The sequence below is a fragment of the Cottoperca gobio genome, chromosome 24 (genome assembly GCF_900634415.1).
Source record: "Cottoperca gobio chromosome 24, fCotGob3.1, whole genome shotgun sequence".
Taxonomy (NCBI): Eukaryota; Metazoa; Chordata; class Actinopteri; order Perciformes; family Bovichtidae; genus Cottoperca; species Cottoperca gobio.
Window position 1 is genome coordinate 22,175,810 of NC_041378.1, and position 23,558 is coordinate 22,199,367.

General features: G+C 40.7%; 1 protein-coding gene across 2 annotated transcripts in view; it reads right to left on the minus strand.

The window, feature by feature from the left end:
• The window catches only part of ankrd6b (ankyrin repeat domain 6b), a 47,840-nt gene extending 29,033 nt beyond the window's left edge, over positions 1-18,807 (minus strand). For both annotated transcript variants that reach the window (XM_029425490.1, XM_029425489.1), the window contains exon 1: positions 18,682-18,807. The gene's annotated coding sequence lies outside the window, so the exon portion shown is untranslated. The remainder of the gene's footprint in view (positions 1-18,681) is intronic.
• Positions 18,808-23,558: the final 4,751 nt, after the last annotated feature.

A 23,558-nucleotide genomic window follows, 5' to 3' on the forward strand; every position in this document is an offset into this window, starting at 1 on the left:
ATGGATAAATGGCTGGAGGGATGGATACATGGATGGATGAATGAATGGAGGGATGGATTAATGGATGGATGGAGAGTTGGATGAATGAATGGCTGGAGGCATGATAAATGGATGAATGGATGGATGAGTGGACGGAGGGATGGATGGATAAATGGATGGAGGGATGGATGAATGAATGGACGAATGGATGGATGGATGGATGAATGGACAGAGGGTTGGATAAATGGATGGATGGATATAGGAAGGGCTGGATGAATGGATGGAGGGAGGGATGAATGGATGGATGGAGAGTTGGATGAATGAATGGATGAATGGCTAGAGGGATGGATAAATGGAGGGATGGATTAATGGATGGATGGAGAGTTGGATGAATGGATGAATGGCTGGAGGCATGATAAATGGATGAATGGATGGATGAATGGACGGATAAATGGATGGAGGGATGGATGAATGGATGGACGAATGAATGGATGGAGGGATGGATGAATGGATGGATAGAGGAAGGGCTGGATGAATGGATGGAGGGAGGTAGGGATGAATGGAAAAATGGATGGATGAATGACTGGAGGGATGGATAAATGGATGGATATAGGAAGGGCTGGATGAATGGATGGAGGGATGGATGGATTAATGGATGGATGGAGAGTTGGATGAATAGATGAATGAATGGCTGGAGGCATGATAAATGGATGAATGGATGGATGAATGGATGGAGGGATGGATGGATAAATGGATGGAGGGATGGATGGATGGATGGATGAATGGATGGACGAATGAATGGATGGATGGATGAATGGACAGAGGGTTGGATGAACGGATAAATGGATGGATGGATATAGGAAGGGCTGGATGAATGGATGGAGGGAGGGATGAATGGATGGAGAGTTGGATGAATGGATGGATGAATGGACGGAGGGATGGATAAATGGATGGAGGGATGGATGAATGGATGGACGAATGAATGGATGGAGGGATGGATGAATGGATGGGTAGTGGAAGGGCTGGATGAATGGATGGATGAATGGATGGAGGGATTAATGGATGGAGGAAGGGCTGGATGAATGGATGGAGAGTTGGATGAATGGATGGAGGGATGAATGGCTAAAGGAAGGGCTGGATGAATGGATGGAGGGAGGGATGAATGGAAGAATGGATGGAGGGGTAATAGGGTTTGCGGATGGATGGATGGATGCATTCTGCAGTCTGAAAAATATCCTTGAAACATTCCCGAAATTTGAAATTTGAAACCACACGATGTGGAATGACAAAAATGCATGACAAACATCACTATCTGAGGTCAATTCACTTGAGCTGAAAAGGGTGCTTAATGCACTATGGCAACATTTGAATGGCTCCCTCCTGCTGGCTGAAAACTGAATAAGATTAAGCGAGGGGGGAATCTCTCCCTCACTGCATTCCAGTGGATTTTCCAGAAGATCCTGTTCAGTGAGAAACACACACACACAAAGCAGGCCTGGCAGTCACAGGGAGTCTCCTCACAAGCAGCTAGGCAACTGGGCTTTTGTGCAAACTTTTGGAACTTAGGCTTTCACAAGGCCTAAGAGAAGGCCCTGGAGAATACTAATAAACCTGCTCACTTTTGAAAAACAACCGCCTTTTCTTCATATCTGTTTTATTCGGGCAATGAATTGGGGAGATGGAAGTAGGGATGTCACGATAACAGAAATGTTAATATTTTATATTGCCCTGAAAACTTCTCCTTCAAACAACTGTAAACTTGAATAAGTTTCTCGCAAAAAAATTACATTTTACAAGATTACATTTGAACACAACATGGTAACGTTATAATTTAACTTGGCCTAATAATATTAGGCCACATGTTTACTGAACAGAGCTTGAATGCACCTTAATACAACTCAATAGCACCTCTGATACCGGCTGCTAACAGCTAAAGTTTCAACACAGATTTGTTGTCTTTTTGGCATCGACTTGGTACGAAGTATCGGCTCTCGTCACTTCCCCAGATGGAAGGCATTTTTTCTGATTTTGAAACAAAATTACAGTGAACTTAATTACAAAGAAAAATAAAATATATTAGCAGTAGAGCTGTATGTGTGTTATATTTGTTTTATACTGTACGCAGTGTTGCACCAGAGGAAGTCAAATGGGTCCATTAGTACTTTTATACTACTAAAAAAGTTCACTGATGAGTGTTACAACATAATATCCACATGTTATGAGAATTGATTGGTTTGCTATTCAAACAAATATTATTTTGGAACTATAAATGTTATGGATGAAAAATGGGGTAATCAAGAAATAAAACCATGTCTTTCACCAAGGCAGTTTACTTCAGAATCCTTAGTCTAGTAATACAAAGTTCATCTGGGTCAAAAACCAGCCAGCACAGATTTAGTGTTAAAAGCTACAATACTGGAATACTTACTTCATCCTAATCATTCTCAAAAATAATTATTACATTAAAAATAGGCACTTGTATTTTTCACCTAATGATAAATAATGACAAACTGATGTCATTTCATGTCTGCCAGTTTAAGCTAAAGTTATCAGATCTGACAGCTCTCAGTCTGCACATTGGCTGCTGACTGACTGCACGAGCTGCTGCTCAGCTGTGAAGGCTCCGGAGCGTTCATACATGTACAGTGTTTATGGACAGACAAACACTCCTCTCTGTTGGTCTTTTTGAACAGTTAAGTCATGCAGTCCTTCCAAACCTTTAAATGTCAAAACAATGCAGAGTGGTGTTTCCTCTAACAAATCGATGGCAGAGTGTAAAGACATCGGTTTAACCGGAATAGATAGATGGATAGAAACGCACATTAAGTCACATTTTCTCTGGACGTTTTTCTGGAAATCCGGTTAAAATGTGCACTACCTTTGGATGGAAACTTGCCTTCTATATGGTAATTCTATTTTGACACTGGAGCCCGTATCAAAGCCTGGAGTGAACACCGATGGCAGTGTTTCCCCTACCATTGTCTTGGTAGGGGCAGCGCCCTGCCAACGGAGCCCAGTGCCCTGCCTGAAATTCAAGGTTTAAATAAATATATTTTTTTAATTCACAACTCACTTTTCACATTGACAGGTCTCTTTTATTAAATAAACTAAACGCTTATGCTATTGATCTAATTTATGTGCATGTTTTAGTTTGTACTGTCTACTTTGCGCATTCACATATTCTCCTTCGCTCCGTTTTGCAAAGGGCGGGGCTTCGCAGCTGACACACACACACATGCGCAGACACCTACACGTGCGCACACACCTACAGAGCGGAATAAAAAAGAGGGGAGAACTAAATAGACGGAATCGGAGTTTCGCAATGCATGCTGGGGTGGCAAGCCTAGAAAAGTGAGCACCAACTCTACAAGGGCCACCATATTGGATTTCTTCTCTACGTGTTTACATTGTATTTAGCTTATTCTTCAAGCGTGTTGTAAACAAACCTACTACTCTACAATGAGTTCTAACTCCTTTCTTATGATGAGGTTCAGATGTGGAAAGTCGAAGCTTTGAAAGTATTTTGCCGCAAGCGGAATTTAAAGGTTTAAGGAACAAAACTGGAGCTTATTGCCAGGGTGTTTGCTGCATCAGAGATGGGCATTGAGGAGCAACCAACAGCTAACGAAAGACTTTCAATCACAGAAAAAGAAAAGACTAAGCTTTTGGTTATGCCGAGTGGCGTTTCAGTGCCTGATCCCTTGACATTGCAGGATGGCTGGGTCAATGAAAACAACAGCATGACTTCTTGGCCGCCGATATACCTCAGTGATATAACATTATTTTTAATGTCTGACCACCCAGGGAACGATGTCGAGTTTCATAAACAAACTTTGAACGAATACAAAGAAGGCAAAGCATTTAGACTGTTTAACTCTGGCTGGTTGAAACAAATATCTTTCAATCCTCTCGCAGATTCTGAGTTTTGCTTTTTGAAAGCAAAATGTACTCATTCAATGAAAATCTCCCATACGCCACGTTCGGCATGGATCTGCGCACTGTTTGAACATCCTCTCACCACACAATGTCGGTGTCCAAATCCCATAACTAGAAGAGCGATGATTACACATTAATAACCAGCCAACAAATACAATGTAAACACACTTGAAGAATAAGCTAAATACAATGTAAACACGTAGAGAAGAAATCCAATATGGCAGCCCTTGTAGAGTTGGTGCTCACTTTTCTAGGCTTGCCACCCCAGCATGCATTGCGATTCCACCGGAAGCCCGAAACTCCGATTCCGTCAATAGAAACTGCGCCACGCACGCGCTCGCAATCTCCCCGCGCCACGCACGAACGCAATTTCCCCCCCCCCCCCACAAGGAGTACAGGATGACCTGTCCACACCCTTCATTTCTTTTTATCACCCTTGCCTGGAGGGAGAGCTTCGGGTCAGTTTGGGGCCAACAGCCTGTCTGCTCAAGTCGGCCATCATTGGAATGCATCCCGCCCCTTGCTGTTGTGTATTCCTTTGTATTCACTACATTCATTAGTGACAATTTCTAATGTAATAGACCCTAATTGGATACAACACATAGAAAAGATGACGTAGTGATGTAAGGCATGTAAGCTTCTTCATTTGTTTAGACCAGGGGTCGGGAACCTTTTTGGCTGGGAGAGCCATAAAAGCCAAATATTTTTTTTATGTATTTCCTTGAGAGCCATATATAAAAATATATAAATTTGAATGCAACTTTATGCGTGCATTTTTTAAGAATAACACGTCTCCGAGTACTAATAGAGGTATCAGTGTTGCATTGAACAGGAGCTCTTTTATTAAATAAACTAAACGCTTACGTTATTTATCTCATTTATGTGCACGTTTCAGTGTTTACTGCACGGGTGTCAAACTCAAGGCAATTATATCCGGCCCGCGAGAAAATATCATGTCTGTCATAACTGGGTCGCCGGTTTTGGTAATTAAATCAATGCATGGCACAACCACGGGAAAATACATTTGAGGAAGTATCTAAATATGTGACTGGAATGAAAGTTTTTGGAAAGCAAAGGGAAACACACCACAGATCTCTGGGACGATGTGAGCTGGCCTGTTGGTGCGACATAACGAAGCATCTCACTGTTAAACCTGCAGCTTCAGGGCCGTGTGATCACGGACATGTGTGATGCAGTGAGAGCTTTCCAAGCCGAGCTGCCTGTGGGAGACTCTGATGCAGAAGGAAACTTTGGTCACTACGTGTTTCCAAACACTGACAAACATCTCCACCGCTGTGTTCCCGACAGCATTCTGCTGATCAACTGAGAGCATTTGCCGACTTTGCTGCTCAGATATTTTAATTGAACTGCTCAGCAATCCGTCTGCAGTTGACTTAAATATGTTCCATATCTTTTTGCACTTTATGTGTACCCTGTTCAATACATGTGGACCGTGTTTGGCCCTCGACGTAGTCCCAGTTTTTAATGTTGCCCCCCCCCCCGGTCTACTGCTTGCTTTGCGCAGTCTCGCGACGGGCGGGGCTCCGCCCCCTACACACACTCGCACACACACACACACACACACACACACACACACACACACAGCGGAGGAAAGGAGAGGGGAGAACTAAAAACAAATCCGCTGCTAAATGTTTTACTTTAAAATGGCACAGTATAATTATTTATTACTTGTTAAGTTAAAAAATGTCAGCTCAAAATTGTCTGCGAGCCATATCGCGTTATCGAAAGAGCCATATATGGCTCGCGAGCCATAGGTTCCCGACCCCTGGTTTAGACAATGCTTTGTTGCATGGGGTTCAGTGAACCAGGAAACAGGCATCAAAACTGCCTCATATAAGCAGCTTCTCTGACAGCTGACATGTTGAATATTGCTGTTCAGCCTGCTGGAGATGTGATGGGCTTCCTTCAGAGAAACAGCTGTGATGGGAGATGCCCACTTGATAAACTCAGTGACATACTTGCTGTGACCTTCCTGACTTATTCACAATCATATGCTAGCAGCAAACATTTATCCTAACTGAAGGTTCCCTGAAGACACACATATGTCAGTGGTTTAACATCAATGGTTGGAGAACCACAGATTCCAAGAACTAAATTAGTGCATTCATACACTAGAATGGCAAGGAAATTAAAACGTGCACTTACACAGCATGTGTACTGGTAAATTATTTTAGAGCTGTTGTGATGTTTGCTGCATCCCAGTGCTCACAGGTAGACACTTGCAGTTGATTGGAGGTAAGTTAAAGGAAACTTGTGATTTAACTTGTTTCTATTGATAATCATGATACCATTGTACTAAGAAATTCCGTTTTTCCAGATGATGTAAACCATTTTATTTGGATGTAAACTATGTAAGTGCAGAAAATCAGAATTGAACCAGGAAATGGGTCTGTAAACTATCTGCCTATCTCAACCTGCATTTATGTCATCTCTGCAGCACTCTATTGGCAGCAACTGTTTAGAGCAGGGGTGTCAAACTCATTTTAGTTCAGGGGCCACATACAGCACAATTTGATCTCAAGTGGGCCGGACCAGTAAAATCACAGCATAATAACCTGTAAATAACGACAACTCCAAATGTTTCCCTTCATCTTAGTGTAAGAAAGTACAATTACATTGTTGTTCAAATGTAATGAACTATCTTTTTACAAAACATTATGAACAACCCGACATTTCTTAATAAAAAAAGGTGCAATTTCAACAATATTATTAGTTTATCATTTACACATGTGCATTACAACTTACAGATCACAGTGTGTCTACAAAGGCACAAAACATTAAGTCATAGGTATCTGGAACAGTATTTTACTTTATTATGAAAACTAATTTTTATACTTTGCAAAGTCATCCCGTGGGCCGGATTGGACTCTCTGGTGGGCCGGGTTTGGCCCCCAGGCCGCATGTTTGACACCCCTGGTTTAGAGCTTAAACAATTAATCAGTTAGTATAAAGCAACTATGTTGATAATCAATTAATCATTTAAGTTATTTTTGCTAGACAAGATGCCAAACCTTGATTGGTCATAGCTTCTCAAATGTGAGGGATTTTCTGCTTTTCGTGTTTTATTTTGTAAATTGAAAGTTTGGGTTTTGGACAAAAAGACGTCATTGAAAAGACGTCAACTTCAGATCTAAGAAATTAAGATTTTATAAAGAAATTACATTTTACAGGCCAAACATTTAATGTTAGGATGCAATCACCTTCTGACATCGATAGAGCAAAGTTGTAATTCTTATTAAAAACATATTTATATATAACATAAAACCTGAAATGTTATTTACTTCAACAATAAGCTTCTGCATGTTCCAAAGTATAACAATTATATGCAAACATTATTAAAGATGATGTAATATGAGGACGGACACAGAAAGGTGTGGCAGCTAAATCAAGTCAATGACACACATGATGTGATTTATTGTTTATGCTCATAATGCAGCGCTGAAGTCTGCTGTCAACACTGTCACCATGACTGATAAGGGAGATGCAACTGTGCATCCTTTAAGACCTTGGGAATCAGTTGCTATCAAAAGTATGCCAGGAATGTAACTGCTAGTGCCCGCCTGTAAACATATCCATTCAAAGCCCCAACCAGCAAAGGTTTCATTAAAGTTTTAGTGGGTGTGAGGACTTCAGATCTGACCAACAAGGAAGTGACGTGACCCATTCACTGACCCCAAAAATACCTTGAAAAGTGTACCACTGTCCTTTAACCTTCATGTAAGGAAAGGAATGTTGTGTTGCTTTTTGTTCTGCTTTCCATTAGTTACTCCCCCCCAAATTGGCTTGTGATAATAGGTTTTGGATTACAGACTACAAATGATTAACTGAAGGGAGGGTGAGGGAATGTGTCTACTCTACCACCCACTTTGACAGGTAACCAGCAATACATAAAGCTCTTGGTCTGTGCTAAAATCACCTAGTTGGTGATTGGTGACTTTTGGCGACCAAACATTATCTTCTAATGTGATGGAAAAGCCCTTCAATTATATTATGCATCTCCCAGAAACAAGCCCGATCGTCTGACATTACACCATATGTTTTTCACTACGCGCTCCTCACTCTCAAGCTTTGAAACTGTTCATGCTTATAGAAATGTAGAACATTCCCTTTAAGCAGGTAAGACATACACACAGGAAGAACAAGTCTACAAGGTTACAGCCTACACATCCAGCTTGATAGAAGTCTGTATTACCTTTGTGTTATGAAGCAGGGCATGAATGCACTAAAATTAACTTCAGCGTTCTGAGCTACAACACTGCCTGCAGTACATCCTCTAGTATGTGGGTCATCTCTTCTCACTGTATGAGCATTCAGAGCTCCATAAAGTGTGCATGTGTTACAGTCCCATGGTGCTCTGCATGAGCCACACAGATGTACTGTATCTTCACTGATCAAACACAACTCTACAGCACATCTCACATTGTATATATGAAACAAAACAATACTTTTTACAATGCGTTAGTTTGAGAAATAGAGAAGTTACTAGGATGTAATTCTAGTTCTATGATTATGTACCTAAGCCACTAAAGAGCTTTGATATGCCCGGTCATGTGAGGATTTGCTTCATCTTTGCGGGTTTACATCTTATTGAATGTAATATATTTGAGTTGGTTAGACAAAGCTAGTAACCTGGGGCTCTTTAGGACTTCTTACCATTCATCATTTTACAGACTAACCGATAATCATTGTCGATATCAGTGATAATTATCTAAAACAATCAATAGTAGCAGTTGTGATCAGACTGAATGTAAAGCAAGAGGGGCGATGCAAATGCATACCAAGTCGAAGGATGACACATCTATGGATGCCGTGAAATCAGGCAAAGACATTTAAATTTGAGCAGCAGGAGAGGACCTGAAGGAAAACACCAGAAACAACTGAAGTTCCTGAAGTTAGGATATCAGTCGGTCACACACATGGAACCGATACTGTCATATCTGTATGCTGGTTGTAGCTTAAACACAATCAGGAGTGACATATGAAGGCACCTATACAAGGAACTGAACTTAGATTTATGTACCAGCTGCCTAAAAACGAACCTTATTTTTCTCAACATTTACATTACCAGGTTGCAAATATGGGAGTCATTATTATTATTCAGGACTTCACTCTACGTTACTCCGAACTATAACCTATTGCAATGAACTACAGCAGAATCTCTAAATGAATTGAACTGTTCTGCCCGGAACAGTACAGCGCTAGCAACATTTGCTGAGGTTAGCACAACTAGCTGATAGGCGTTCGAGTCACTATGGCGAGTGCAAATGAAACGGCAGCGCTGGAAGACGCCTGCGGGTTCCCGGTTGGCTACAACAGCTACAGAGAGAGAGTCGTATATAAGACGAGGACATTGTGTCTGCGTCAAGCTCCTCTCCAGTGGAACCAGCTTCCAGTTTGTGTTCGGGAGGCAGACACACTCTCCACATTTAAGAGTAGGCTAAAGACTTTCCTTTTTGATAAAGCTTATAGTTAGGGCTGGCTCAGGTTTGCCCTGGATCAGCCCCTAGTTATGCTGCTATAGGCTTAGACTGCCGGGGGACACCTCCCTGCTCTCTTCCTTCTCTTCCTCTCTCCTCCCCTCCCTCTCTTCTTCTCCCTCTCTATCTGTATGCATTTATGTAAATGTATGTTACTAACTCACCATCCGGGGTATCATCCCCGGAGTGTCTGTCTCTCATGTGACAAGTTGCCACTGATAAAGTTTACGTCAGGATCATGAATCGTGACAGCGCCTGCTGACCTGGTCCTGCTGGACACCGGGAAGCCTTATTGACGTTTTCCTGGATTCATCCAAACTTTCTATTTCTTTTTTTTCCAACACAACATCATTTCTGTCAAATGTTGTATTTGTACTATGTTGTTTATCCTGTACACACGACATCTATTGCACGTCTGTCCATCCTGGGAGAGGGATCCCTCCTCAGTTGCTCTCCCTGAGGTTTCTTCCATTTTTTCCCCTTTCATTTTGGGGTTTCTTTTAGGAAGTTTTTCCTTGTGCGATGCGAGGGTCTAAGGACAGAGGATGTCGTAACCTGTACAGTCTGTAAAGCACACTGAGACAAATGTATAATTTGTGATATTGGGCTATACAAATGAATTTGATTTGATTTGATTTGATTTGTTGTTCCATGTGAATGGAAACACATTCACCAAAGTTGCCAGAGTGCAAAATGTTACTTCAGTCCCCAGCAGGAGGATTGTGTCCATATTTGACACAAAATAAATGAAAAGAAACGTACTCCCACTGAACCGTGACTTACGGCCCTAATATTTTTGCATATATAACCCTCGTAAGTTACCCAAGTTATTTGCCTATACACACAAAACCTATAAGTAAATCCAAAAATGACAGACATATATCATATTTTATAAAACGGACATGTCAAATCAAGCAATCTGATTGGTTCTTAGCCGTGATATAATGAGCGTATATCACGGGTAGAATTGTAGTTACTTTTCACAACAAGTCAGTATCCCTCCGCGTCTGAGAAAAAGCTACACCGTTACAGCTGTTAAATTACATTCGTTAGTTAATTGATTAAGTACAATTACACACCTAGTACAACCTTACAGACTTGGTACACTGTTCTAAACAAGTCACCACGCAATACAAGTGTTGATTTACATACCGTCTTGCTTCAATCAGCTGTATGTGTATTCGCTCAGAACAAAGGCGCTGTTTCGCGGGCTTCCGGGAGGGCCGTAAGTGAAGTTAAGTTACCGTAATGAATCGATATATGCTGTAAAGCGCAGAGTCTCAGCTTTCAGAAACCGTTGAAATCTTTTCGATTGCGCAAACTATGACATAATTACGGTAATCCAAAGTTTTGCTTGCAATCGCCGACACATTCGGTGTTAAAGGGAAACAACTTTACTCTGGAGGAGTGGATTGATCAGTGCCTATCTCCAGAGAAAAAAGCCCCTAAAAGAAAAGCACCTACATGAAGAGCAGGTAGACCAAATAATCGATCAACGTTGTCTATGTTCGCTAGCTGTTAGTGTTGTTGCATAGCAACCACCTCGCACTATGTTTTGTGCAACGGAGGGACAATTTTATTTTGAACATCATTATTTAATAATAAAAACTATTTAAATTAGAGTGTGTATTTTTCTTTCATATTGCCACACTTGGTAACCGTTTTATAAAAGCAATAGCTCACTTCAGACCGTGATATATGCTCATTATATCACAGTTAAGGGGGTTGTACCACGCCCCTTAACTGTGATATAATGAGCATATACCGTGATATATGCTCATTATATCACAGTTAAGGGGGTTGTACCACGGCCCTTAACTGTGATATAATGAGCATATACCGTGGTATATGTCGTGAGCTATTGCTTAAATATAGCCTACTCTAATATCTAAAATTACAACACATCATCATCATTTTTACTTTGAGTGTCTTAAAACAGCGACGTCACACTCCCACAGGAGTCTTCCTGCTCCTTGCTGAAAGTCAGAGAAGGTTTCATAAATCGTGTATTTAGTGCAAGGTTCACTTTCAGCATAATTCACAACAATTATTCAGAGTTTTATGTTTTTGTGCAAATCCACCCATGGAAAAGAGTATCTCTCTGGTTGGAGTGTTGCTCCTAATCACACCCAAACTAGTGGATGTGACTACAGAAGGACCATCAACACAGCAACAGTATATACAGGGCAGCTTCCCCTCCACTGGGGCTCTTAACAGTGCAGCTATTTTCCCCGCAGGAGGGCTTTTCCCCTCATACTGTAGACGTGAGGGATCAGTGGCCTGACTATATAACGTGTGTGTGAGACAAGTGATCAGAATGGAAGGTCCCCCTCCACGCCTCCCTCCACCCTCGGATTTCACTCAAAACTCAGCCATCTGTCTTTCGTGCACCAGTCAGGGATAGAGAGCCAAAACCAGATTAAAACAATACTTTGACCCACTCACTAATCCCAAGATCTGTTTCAGTGCTAGCTCCCTGCAGCAGTGAGGCAAAGAGTTTCTGTGCTGACTGAATCATTTATGGTGGACTTAATGGGAGAATACAGGACAAATACAGGGCAATACTATCTGTTTAATCACTCCCAAGCATTTGTGCAGAGAAATAGAAGGCTGACACACAGTTGGCTAATCCTCAGTTCACTGCTGGAAATAAACCCTCTGTCATCCAAGTGACAGCTGAGCCAGATGTGACAGCCACCTAAATACACATCACAGAGGTCAACCTAAACATAAGACATGAAAAATAACATGCCTTTTAGTACAACTCTTCTGTAACCCAGAGGGCATTTTAATGACCTTGTAAAATCAGGGCTAACGGCATCATTAACAGCATAATTTGGACAAAAAGAAAAACACCACAACAAACCAATAACCAACTATTGCAGTTGAACTGCAACAAGGTGAGAACCTAAACCCCCTGACATCAGCAAAAACAAAACTTTAAGTTGCTCTTTAAGAAGAAACTAGCAGAGTTGTTCAGTGTGTATGAGAAGGAATGACAAAATAGGGTCTTTGTGAGAAATGGCTGGAGTTACTGCAGCAACAATGTAAAGCACATTTGGTATTTCAGTTGTGTCTCCAATGACCAATTATGAGTGCAAAACTTCATCATGACATACAGTGTGTCATCTGCTAAGGGGATATCAATGCCTTTATTTCTGATAGAGAACAGTAGAGAGATGGAAATGTGAGTGATGGCAAAGGGTGGCCTGCAGGTCACTCCAGTGGCTCGTCTGATACAGACAACTGTAAATGATCTGTATTTAATATGGAAGAAGTACTGATTCAGTGCTGTTATTTAACTTGAATTTGAACAGTTTGTCAATGAATTGAAATATTAAGATAATAAAAATGTTCCACTACTGGAGAACTACAAACGTATATGACTTTACGAACTGCTTTAGGTCTGGGATGTTCAGTACAATCAGAGATGCTTGCTAAGTATCTGAGCATCACTACAAACAATCTTAGACGTTATTTTTCAAACAGTACTATGTACAAAAACCACTTGGTTAAATAAGCATGTGTTGCAATGCGACAGGATTAAAGGGTGCAGCTGCACAACAAAGAAGAGGAGCCTCCCTTATGCCTTGAAGACCCTTGCCAGTCGGGTAGCCATAATCACCTCCTGGGCCCTGCTTCATTGTCCCTGAGCACTGAGCAGAAAAGGCCCCTTGTGCTCCTCGGAGAGACGCCTCTACCCTTTTAGTGGACCTTACAATGAGTTCACCATCCGTAGGCTAGCAAATGCATTACCACAACTCCACGGCAACACCACATGCGGTCGTTAAGTGAACAAACTCACATGGTCCCTCAACCTTGTTAAAGTATTAGTTTATTACAATTTGGCTTTTATTTTTGCTGATTCGGCTAATATACTGATGGGAATGATTAATAACAATAATATTGGTAATAATATCATTGACATCTGTAAAAAGAAGTCGGATGGTACAAGAAACACAAGCAGTGTGACAGGTCAGATTAGTCAAATTTATTTGGAGGATAGAACATGAGTGAACAGTACAATGATTACCCAACAGCTGTTCACTGTAAATGTCTGCACACTGCAACTAACCATTAATCTGATGATTATTTTCTCGATTAATAATCGTTTGGTTTATAAAATGTAAAAGAAAAAGTGAAAAATGAAAAATGTTCATCCCAGTTTCTCAAAGTCCAAGATGTTCTCTTTAAATGTCTTGTTTGTCAGTACAAAACACAAACATATTCACTTTAATATGATATAAAACAGAGAAAAGCAGGAAATCTCTATTATAGAGCTCTATTGCGCAGTTTCCTGCAATGAGGATTATTATTTACATTTAGGCGCCCTCCATCTTGTTTGACCTCCTAAATTGTTGAGAGCAGTAGATCCAGCGGTTGCTTTAGACTTTCTCGTTGGACAGGGTCGTAATATTCCGTCATTTCATTTTTGTTATGATAGATTAAATAATTATTTTACAGAACAAGCTTTTAGATTATGCATTTATAAGGGCATGGAGAATAAAGAACAGACACTGACTGTGCGGTCACTTTTCACATTGACACACACAAAGCAGAAACACAAAGATTTGTTTTCTGCATTGACAGCGAAGGCTGCTAAAAACACTGCAGCCATTGTTCCTAAACAGGCAAATATGAACAATGCATTTTTACTAAATTTGCTGTTGCCTCTTTGCCTCGGACACAGGACATCTTGTGGCCGTTTTAATTTTGTTCTGACGGCTGAACCCACGGTGCTCTGCTGCCCCACTGGAGATGAAAGTGGCTGATGGTAAGCGGTTATGGTTCAGCAGCTTATGCCGATCCCTGGAGTGGTAGGCCACTCTAGTTCCTCCGGCATATACCGTTTCCTAACGGCAGGTGCCGCTTGAAAGTGGCATGCCACTGTCAGACCGTCACACCAGTAATAGTCCCCTGATATATATTCCCTATAAGCCGCTGAACCATGGCGGCATACCATCAGCCATGTTTTGATCTCTGCGCTACTGCAGCAGAGTCTGAATTAGTAGCGGCACTTCAGCCAAAGTTGGGAAATATTTCTCCCAGGGAAGTGATCAAAAATCGGCAAAACTCTGAACGTGGGATTTTATTTCCCGTACCTGCAAAAACTCGCTTCATTGGGAGGAAAACCTGCAGCATGCGCTCGTCCTGCACCAGCAGCACCGCTGCTGCTCACAGAGAAGAGAGGAGGGGAGGAGACGCGCTGGGAACTACTTAAAGTTACGGTGGATTGCCGTCACTCAGTTCTAATGTGTCAAAATGACAGACGGCCTTAACATTCTTCCATCATTATTTAAAAACATCAGTCAATGATGGAACATTTTTGGTTAACGCGACCTCTGAGTGGTTCCTAACCTTTTTGGTTCACAGCCTCTTATTTACTGGGAATGATTGCATTCTTGCATTGTTGTATTTGAATAGTCTTTTGAGGCCTAAAGAGGTAAAATTATCCAGTAATTACAAAAAGCTTTTTGTTAAAAACCTAAAGGAAACGCTTTTGTGTTACAGATATGTTTTGTCCTTTTCTGTTTTCACCTTGCAACCTGTAAAATGTATCTTAGACCCATTAGGGGGTCCTGATCCTCAGGTTGGGAACCACCGTTCCAGATCGTCTTGAGCAGGGGTGGGGAACCTTTTTCCTATCAAGGGCCATTTTATTTTTTACAACATCCTTCGAGGGCCATACTAATTATTGAACTCATAACCTCTGCAAATGTTTAAAGACACAGCCCATTCATTTCACCTTTCTTATATGCTGTGCAAAAAAGCAACTTTTTTATCCATGTATCTTTCCGTTTTATCAGAAATCAGCAATCCTTTATTAGTCCCACAACGGAGAAATGTATCTTGTCACAGCAAAAGAACATATGAAGTGAAAAGGCAGTAAACAATAATTAAATATAATACAAAATAATATCAGTACCAAGTGATTGATAGAAAATAAAGTGAGTATTGCACAGCAGTGGTGGAACAGTCTGTTCTTGGTGTGGTGGCCTACCGATCTATCTGTCCATGTTAGTATGTTCCACTGTGCAGAGAGCTGCTTGTTGGGCCAAACTCCACCCAAGAGCGTTAACTTCATCCAAACGCACTCGTCCTTTCAGCTCGTGCAGTTTGGCATGTTTCGTGCAGTAATGACGCTCGAGATTATTTTTCATCACCACACAAACTAGACACACTGGCCTTTAACTTCCACAAAGAAATAATCGTTCGTCCATTTCTCCTGGAAAGTGCAACATTCTGCATCCACCTTTCTCTTGTTTACACTCGCCATGCTGCGATCGCTGATATCAATGACCGTCTCGTTTAATATTGAAGTTTTTTGACATGACGTGACCACGTGAAGACACGTGATGACACGGAGGCCGGAGGTTCCCCACCCCTGATCTAGATAAACTAATTCTACGACTACCGTGTTTCTTGCTCCATCTGCCTGTTTTTTGTGATGTTGATCTATTAATGTACATCTACAATGACTGCAGTCTATAAAATAATGATGGTCAAACAGACAAACATCATTGTTTGTTTCCACCGTACATAAATAAGTACATACATACACAAATTAGAACAAGGAGGAGGAGGTGTAGCATGGTGTCTCATCTCCAGCTGGAGAGAGCTGAGTGTCAGCTGTGGGGCAGAGTATTGCCCCCTCCAACAGAAAATACACACACAAACATATAAAGTACAGTCTCTATGGCGCTCCACCAGCCTTTTGTCTCTTTTCACATTGCCGGTGAAAAAAGCGCCCGTACACCAATATTTCCCGCACTTGTTTAATCCTCTGCCCTGGGAGAACTTAATGACAGCAGATGCATAGTCTGAGAAAGAGGGCTGTGCATGGCCAGAGAGTTCATTGTTTCAAGATACCAATAAAGGGTTAAGTGGGATTTAGAGCCCCTGCAAGGCAAAAGACTAAAGAAAGCTTTTTCTTATGCCACAGAGCTATTCACTTGCATCTTTAGTACCTCACTAGGAAGCAGTGCTATGACAAACAGTGTGCAAATCCTATCAGCTATCCTATTATACTGCCACCTGAGGCTGGGTTTAAAATTCAAATGTGTAAATCTGATTCCAACGTGATATTTTCTCTCAATATCATAGTATTGGTCAAAAGGCACTGCAAAAAATAAGTTTTAATAACATTGATTTTCACTCACAAAGCATCATGGGAATTAGCAGATCTCAGCATGTGTACTTGCACTTGACAACACATGCTCACAATAGGCATCATCATCTCACCATCTGACAAACAAATCTAATAATCGCCTCTCATACAGTGTCTGGTTTCTTGAGCCTGTGAAATGCCCCCTCCTCACCCCCTGTCCTGTGGCCCATTAAGGCTCATTATGTGCCCATTATACACCTGGTGACCTCTGACCTCGTCAGCACTGTGCCGTGCTAATCAGCCCCCTGGGGACGCGAGCAGACGGACAGACGGGTAAGGCTCATACTGACTGCGTCAGTGCATTCATCGGCTTCACACACACAGCAAGAATACATGTCGCTGTATACAGGTTGAAAGCTTCCGTCTCCAGATTTTTTAAAGGTTTTTATGAAAATAAAGATTTGTAAAATGGTCCATGGAGGGCCATCTATTCCTCAAAGTGTTCCAAATTTGGAAATTGTGAAGCATAGGCTTTGGCCAAACAGCAAAGTGGAATAAATGAGGAAGAATGGATGAATCATCAGTGTAACTTTATCTCACATGAATTCAATAGCTCTTTTACAGCAGGACCATAACGCCATAATTTCACGGTGCCGTGTCTGTTGCTGTAGTCAGTTCAGTTATGATGTTATCATCACAGTTATAGGTACCCTGTGGAGTTTTTTCAAGTTATGGTTACATTTATTGTTTCTTTCAAGCATATTGTGTCCATCTTTGAAGCCTGATAAACGTGTCAAGAGCTTTTCCTTCCACAAAAAACATCTGCAAAACACATTTATGGGAAAATTTGAGACTTATGTCGTTTACATCAATATTTTGTTTGCTAGCAGACCTCTTCCCTGATCATGAAAATCCACAAATCATGGACCCAATCATCATCTCATTAGGTCAATCTCTAGTGGAGGAAGTCACCCTAAAAGGAAAAGAGCCCTCCTTGCTTTAGTGTGTATCCATGCAGGCTCTATAGACGCTGACTTCACCTGAAGACACTGAAGCCTCGTAAACAAATCCCATTCAAATAAATGTGCACTTTGTCAAGACTACTACTACTAGCTCACAACAACAACCACTCATTCTACCTTCTGGGTGTAAGTTGCTGAAGTATTATCATTATAACACATTACTGACCAGCCTTTCCTAATAAGCTCATATCTTGAACTGTTAAATACCCTAATGTTGAACCTTATAGACTTAAATATTTAGGTTAAGCCTTGGGCTAAGTTCCATGCTGCAGAAAAGATTTCAAGCCTACATTTTTGTGGTATTAGTTCAGCGCCTGTAGCCTAATTAGATCTGTGCTTAATATGCACCCAGTGTCCCGATTAATTTTTCATTACTTCATTTATTCTTGATTTCAGACATCTTTCATATACACTTGGTTGCACTAAACCCATCTGAGTGGAGATGATGATATGCCTACATTTTCAAAGAATATTATGCTGAAACATCAGGAATTGTGTTACTATAATGAAAACACTGAGGGGATATCTTGGCGAGGTCATTCAATAGTGAGCAGCACATACACATCAGTAGCTTTCTTAAGGGAGGTCTGGAAGAGGCATTTCAACTTAGAGCTTAAATAAATAAAAGCAAAATGATAAATATATACATATATTTGGGGATAACAGGGATTTCTAACCGGGGATGTCACAGAGACGAACCCAAAGTTTGAAAGCAATACTTTCAGTAAAATAAAGTCACTATAAAGTCACCATTTGCTTCCCAGATAAGCTAACATGTTATTATCATATCGGTAACGTTAGTAGGTATATCAGCGTGATAGTTCTAGTGCTAAGGGAGTTAAGAAGAGGCACTTCAGAAGCAGTGGTAGCCTACATGTATGAGTCGCAATATATTTAGCAGAACAGGCTAACATAAAGCTAGAAGTTACAATAAAGTTACTGTGGGAGCTAACTAGTTTACATCATTTGAATAGTGCAGTGATTTCTTTCGAAGTGGGAACGTGAATTCAAGTCAACAGAGTCCCAACGCAGAGCTCGGCACGTAAAGTGTACGCAGTACAAAAAGCAAGCCATGTAAACCCTGATATCTTCGTGAAAACACAAACAATAAACAGCATTAAAAAATGAGACTACTAACCTCGAAGAGAAATTGTCACAAGAGTGTCGACTCGGATGGAAACGGTGTTAGCTAGTCCGACAGTACGTTGTTTGAGAGGAAACTACAAAGTGAAAACACAGTCGCTTCTGTCGTCGCTCCCCGGGGTTGCTGCCGCCTCCCTCTCTCTTACATTTGCATGTCAACAGAGCCGCCGACAGACTCGGTCAATACGGTCAAATGAGAGGAAGGAGACACAGCCCGGCGACACTTCAACTTTCTCCTCAAATGCTACAAGTAATGTAGTTTACCAGTCATTAGACAGGTGCAACAAGCTTATAGCCAACCAAAAAAAGAATGGTCAAAATTGATGCTGAATAGTTTGAGATAACCTGACTTTTAGTCAAATAAAAAATACTGGATCCCACATTTACAGTAATGCAACATAATTGACAGTGTCATTGGCTATGCATCCATTGGCCTAGCCTACTAAATTATCATTGTGCACAAATTATGTAGGCTACTATAGCTATTACCCTATCAAAGTACTATTTTTGCACTTAATAATAGGTATTTTACCATGTCAATCCAAATTTAACTTTGAAATGCCACCGCCAATTTAACTTAACAAAGGTCCTTCCAAACATATTATATATTATTTTTCCTTTTTTTTACACCCATTTCCAATTTATTTGAATAGTCTACTGATTTTATTGAGTTTAAAATCACAATTAGTCACTTTTCCACTGCACACTACAGACTCAAAACCTTAGAGTTTTAGTGTGTAGTGTGAAGTTTGGACACATCTTATCTTTAAAACTCCACGCCTTAAATTTATAACATATACTTTCCATAAAAAAATGTGTGTGTCTCCCTGCCCGAGCTCAGATAACCCCTGATGACCTCATGACATCATCAGGGTTTTGTTTCCCAGACTTGTTAAAAGCTCCTCCAGACTTTATACAACAGGTTGAGGAGTAGTCCATGCCAAGTAAACTGATCTTGATGTGTAAAATCTGTGGAGTTCACCTTTAAAGTGCGAGTCCAAACTCACTTTTTAACACTGCATTGAGGGTTTTGAAGGCTACATCTTGTGCTTTTAAACTTTCATTTTTGTGTTCATTTTGTGTTTCATGTTTGTGGGTCTTTTCCTCTTTTTTTCTGTTTGAATAATATTGCTCAGATACCTTTGGAGCCTGCAGCAGATCCCAACCTAAAACCTGGGGGCATCCAGGAGTTTAAGGGGGTAAACATATAATCCAGGTTTGTCTGATTGTCTGATTCTAAAAAGTTAGTACAAAGTGAAAAATGAAGGAACCTACAACCCACTCCAGGTACTTCTGGGTGAAGCACTGAAAATGTAACTTTAGTCCAACAAAAGTTTGACTGTTTTTTTTTAGGCCAGTAGCAAAATTGTTGTACTAAAGCTATGAATTGACAATATTTGGTTCTATTTGTTCATTGTCATGACAAAAAATTGGCCTACTAGTATAAGTCAATCCATTGGACACCTGAAAAGCCTCAGGCAATAGACTGTGATGGGACGCAAGATAATAAAACCCCTTCAGGTGTAGATGTTTCTTCAGGCAGGGAATAAGGCTGTGAATATACTATATAGACGGAATCGGAGTTTCGGGCATCCGGTGGAATCGCAATGCATGCTGGTGTGGCAAGCCTAGAAAAGTGAGCACCAACTCTACAAGGGCCGCCATATTGGATTTCTTCTCTACGTGTTTACATTGTATTTAGCTTATTCTTCAAGTGTGTTGTAAACAAACCTACTACTCTACAATGAGTTCTGAACTCCTTTCTTATGATGAGGTTCAGATGTGGAAAGTCGAAGCTTTGAAAGTATTTTGCCGCAAGCGGAATTTAAAGGTTTCAGGAACAAAACTGGAGCTTATTGCCAGGGTGTTTGCTGCATCAGAGATAGTGTGTAATCATCGCTCTTCTAGTTATGGGATTTGGACACTGACATTGTGTGGTGAAAAGATGTTCAAACAGTGGGGAAAAGCTAAATAAATGGGCAGAATCTCATTGTGAGCTTCACAATTGCAAAAATTGCGACTGCAAGCCCCCGTTCGAACTATTTCCATTTCCAACAGCACTAAAGAACAATAATAGAAGGCTAGCATGGACCAAAGCTGTAAAGAGACAGGATTACAATGGGAAGTCTTGGTAGCTCAAGAAATGTTCACGGATTTGCAGTGAGCATTTCATGCAAGGAAAACCAACAAATGAATTCCCTGATCCTGAACTCGACCAGGGGTATGTAGTCTATCTACATGATTTATATATTGACAAATGTACTTTCTATATATTGAGTTTTATAATAATTAACAAAAACAAGTTAGGTATATATTTATAATAGCTTACCCTGCAACACAACTGCAATAAGGACTTATGATATCGACAGTGTTCTTGACTGCGCAGATCCATGTCGAACGTGGCGTATGGGAGATTTTCATTGAATGAGTACATTTTGCTTTCAAAAAGCTATACTCAGAATCTGCGAGAGGATTGAAAGATATTTGTTTCAGAGTCAAACAGTCTAAATGCTTTGCCTTCTTTGTATTCGTTCAAAGTTCGTTTATGAAACTCGACATCGTTCCCTGGGTGGTCAGACATTAAAAATAATGTTATATCACTGAGGTATATCGGCGGCCAAGAAGTCATGCTGTTGTTTTCATTGACTCAGCCATCCTGCAATGTCAAGGGATCAGGCACTGAAACGCCACTCGGCATAACCAAAAGCTTAGTCTTTTCTTTTTCTGTGATTGAAAGTCTTTCGTTAGCTGTTGGTTGCTCCTCAATGCCCATCTCTGATGCAGCAAACACCCTGGCAATAAGCTCCAGTTTTGTTCCTGAAACCTTTAAATTCCGCTTGCGGCAAAATACTTTCAAAGCTTCGACTTTCCACATCTGAACCTCATCATAAGAAAGGAGTTAGAACTCATTGTAGAGTAGTAACTTTGTTTACAACACGCTTGAAGAATAAGCTAAATACAATGTAAACACGTAGAGAAGAAATCCAATATGGTGGCCCTTGTAGAGTTGGTGCTCACTTTTCTAAGCTTGCCACTCCAGCATGCATTGCGAAGCCCGAAACTCCGATTCCGTCTATAGTGGAATACTATACTCCTCAGTTCAATAGTAGTACATGTGCTTGAGGATGTGAGTAAAGTTAACAAACTGCGGTAGGAAAGCTGTTGTCAGCCAGTATTCAACATTCTGCTTTATGTTTGTTTGTGCCACAACAATATACAGTATAAAAGTGTATCTGTCTCTTTTAAGCATTGCAACCATTCCTTTTAACTTGCTGCTGTCAATCATATGAAATTAGTTCTCACATTTTTCAAATGATGGATGCATCTCATTTTTTGGGTAGAAAACTCTGAGATATTGTAAAAGCAAACATGCTGAAATCATACTGTGGCAAGTCCCTGTTCTGTGACTGTCTCACCCTTTTAGGTACAGACCCCCAAGCCAAAGAGAGCAGAGTGGGGCCCTGTCCTGGAAGAAGGGTGTGTCTGCAGTGACCTGGATGTTTCCCTTCTCTTCTCTTTGTGCCATCTTCATCTGCTGTCAACCTAAGACAATATTTCCAAAGAATGGAACGAGAAATGGAGAAGCAAGGCTTGTATGCAGTGAAGCTGTCAGTTTATGATTCTCTGGTGATTCTTCTGAACGCACTTTTTTCAGATTTATTGAAAAGTCATTGTCTCATCCACTGAGTCAGAGGAATGGGAGCAGATCCAAATTGTGCTGCACTAACCTAAGGGCTTGTTCTGATCCATCCACAATGAAGACTACGGCCTCATACATAAGGTGCTTCTCAGTGTTGATTTCATAGTGAGAGGAGAAAGCAAAGACTGCAGGACATGTGAAGGGCGTGGGGTTCTGAGAATAGATGAAGATGTACAGCTCGGTAATAGAAAGGCTGCTGTGACCTACTGTACACATCCATAGTCACACATACTACCACATACTACTGTACTACTAGTTTTCATTAACATTGTGTAATGTTGAAAAACTTATGGAGTCATGGATGTGTCATAATTCTAGATGTAATTAAGTAATAATTTGATTCATTTAAAAAAAAAGATTATGACTTTAATGTGCGTTTCAGTGATGTTGTTTTTAACAAATAAAGTTGCAAGCAGCAATGAGCGGGTTTCAGGCTTCACAAAGCCACTTCAGCAAGTTTAATTTAAAATATTAATAAAAGACGATTCACATACTTGTTGCATTATAGCAATTGCATTAGTAATACGATATATTAGAGAGCAGTATTTGTGCACGCCCACATGCATCAGTCCTTAAGGACTTGACTTGGGGACCGGAGGGTCGCGGGTACGGACTGGTTCTTGGAGAGGTGCCAATTTGCCAGTTCGCACTGCTACCTTAGCCCTTGAGCAAGGCAGTAGACCATTATAAAAGCTGCCCACTTATAATACTCATACTACTAAATGCAGAGTTTAAATTTCACTCTGTACATGTGTGAGTTGACTCGATTCAATTTCCACAATAACTGCTGATGCTGTGAATGTGATACAGACACGCCGACATAAATGTAATAACAAAATGTTACATTTAATTGGATTCGATGGAAATTATTAAACTTTTTATATACAGTACACCAAATGTAGGCCAGAGCTTATCCAGGACTAAATGAATACATTGATTTTAGTCCTTTATATGTATGTATATATATATATATATATATATATTAAATTTTACACCTACTTTACACTTGTCATCTGTGAATCTTTTGGCTTCTTGTCCAGCAGGTTGCAGTTATCCAGTGTTTGCAGTCATGTTAAGGGGAAGCTGTGTGCTGGGGGTTACACCCTGAAGAAGGCTGTTTGTGCAGCCACGTGTGGGTTGTCAACTCAGCTCCATTTGAAGAGATACAGATA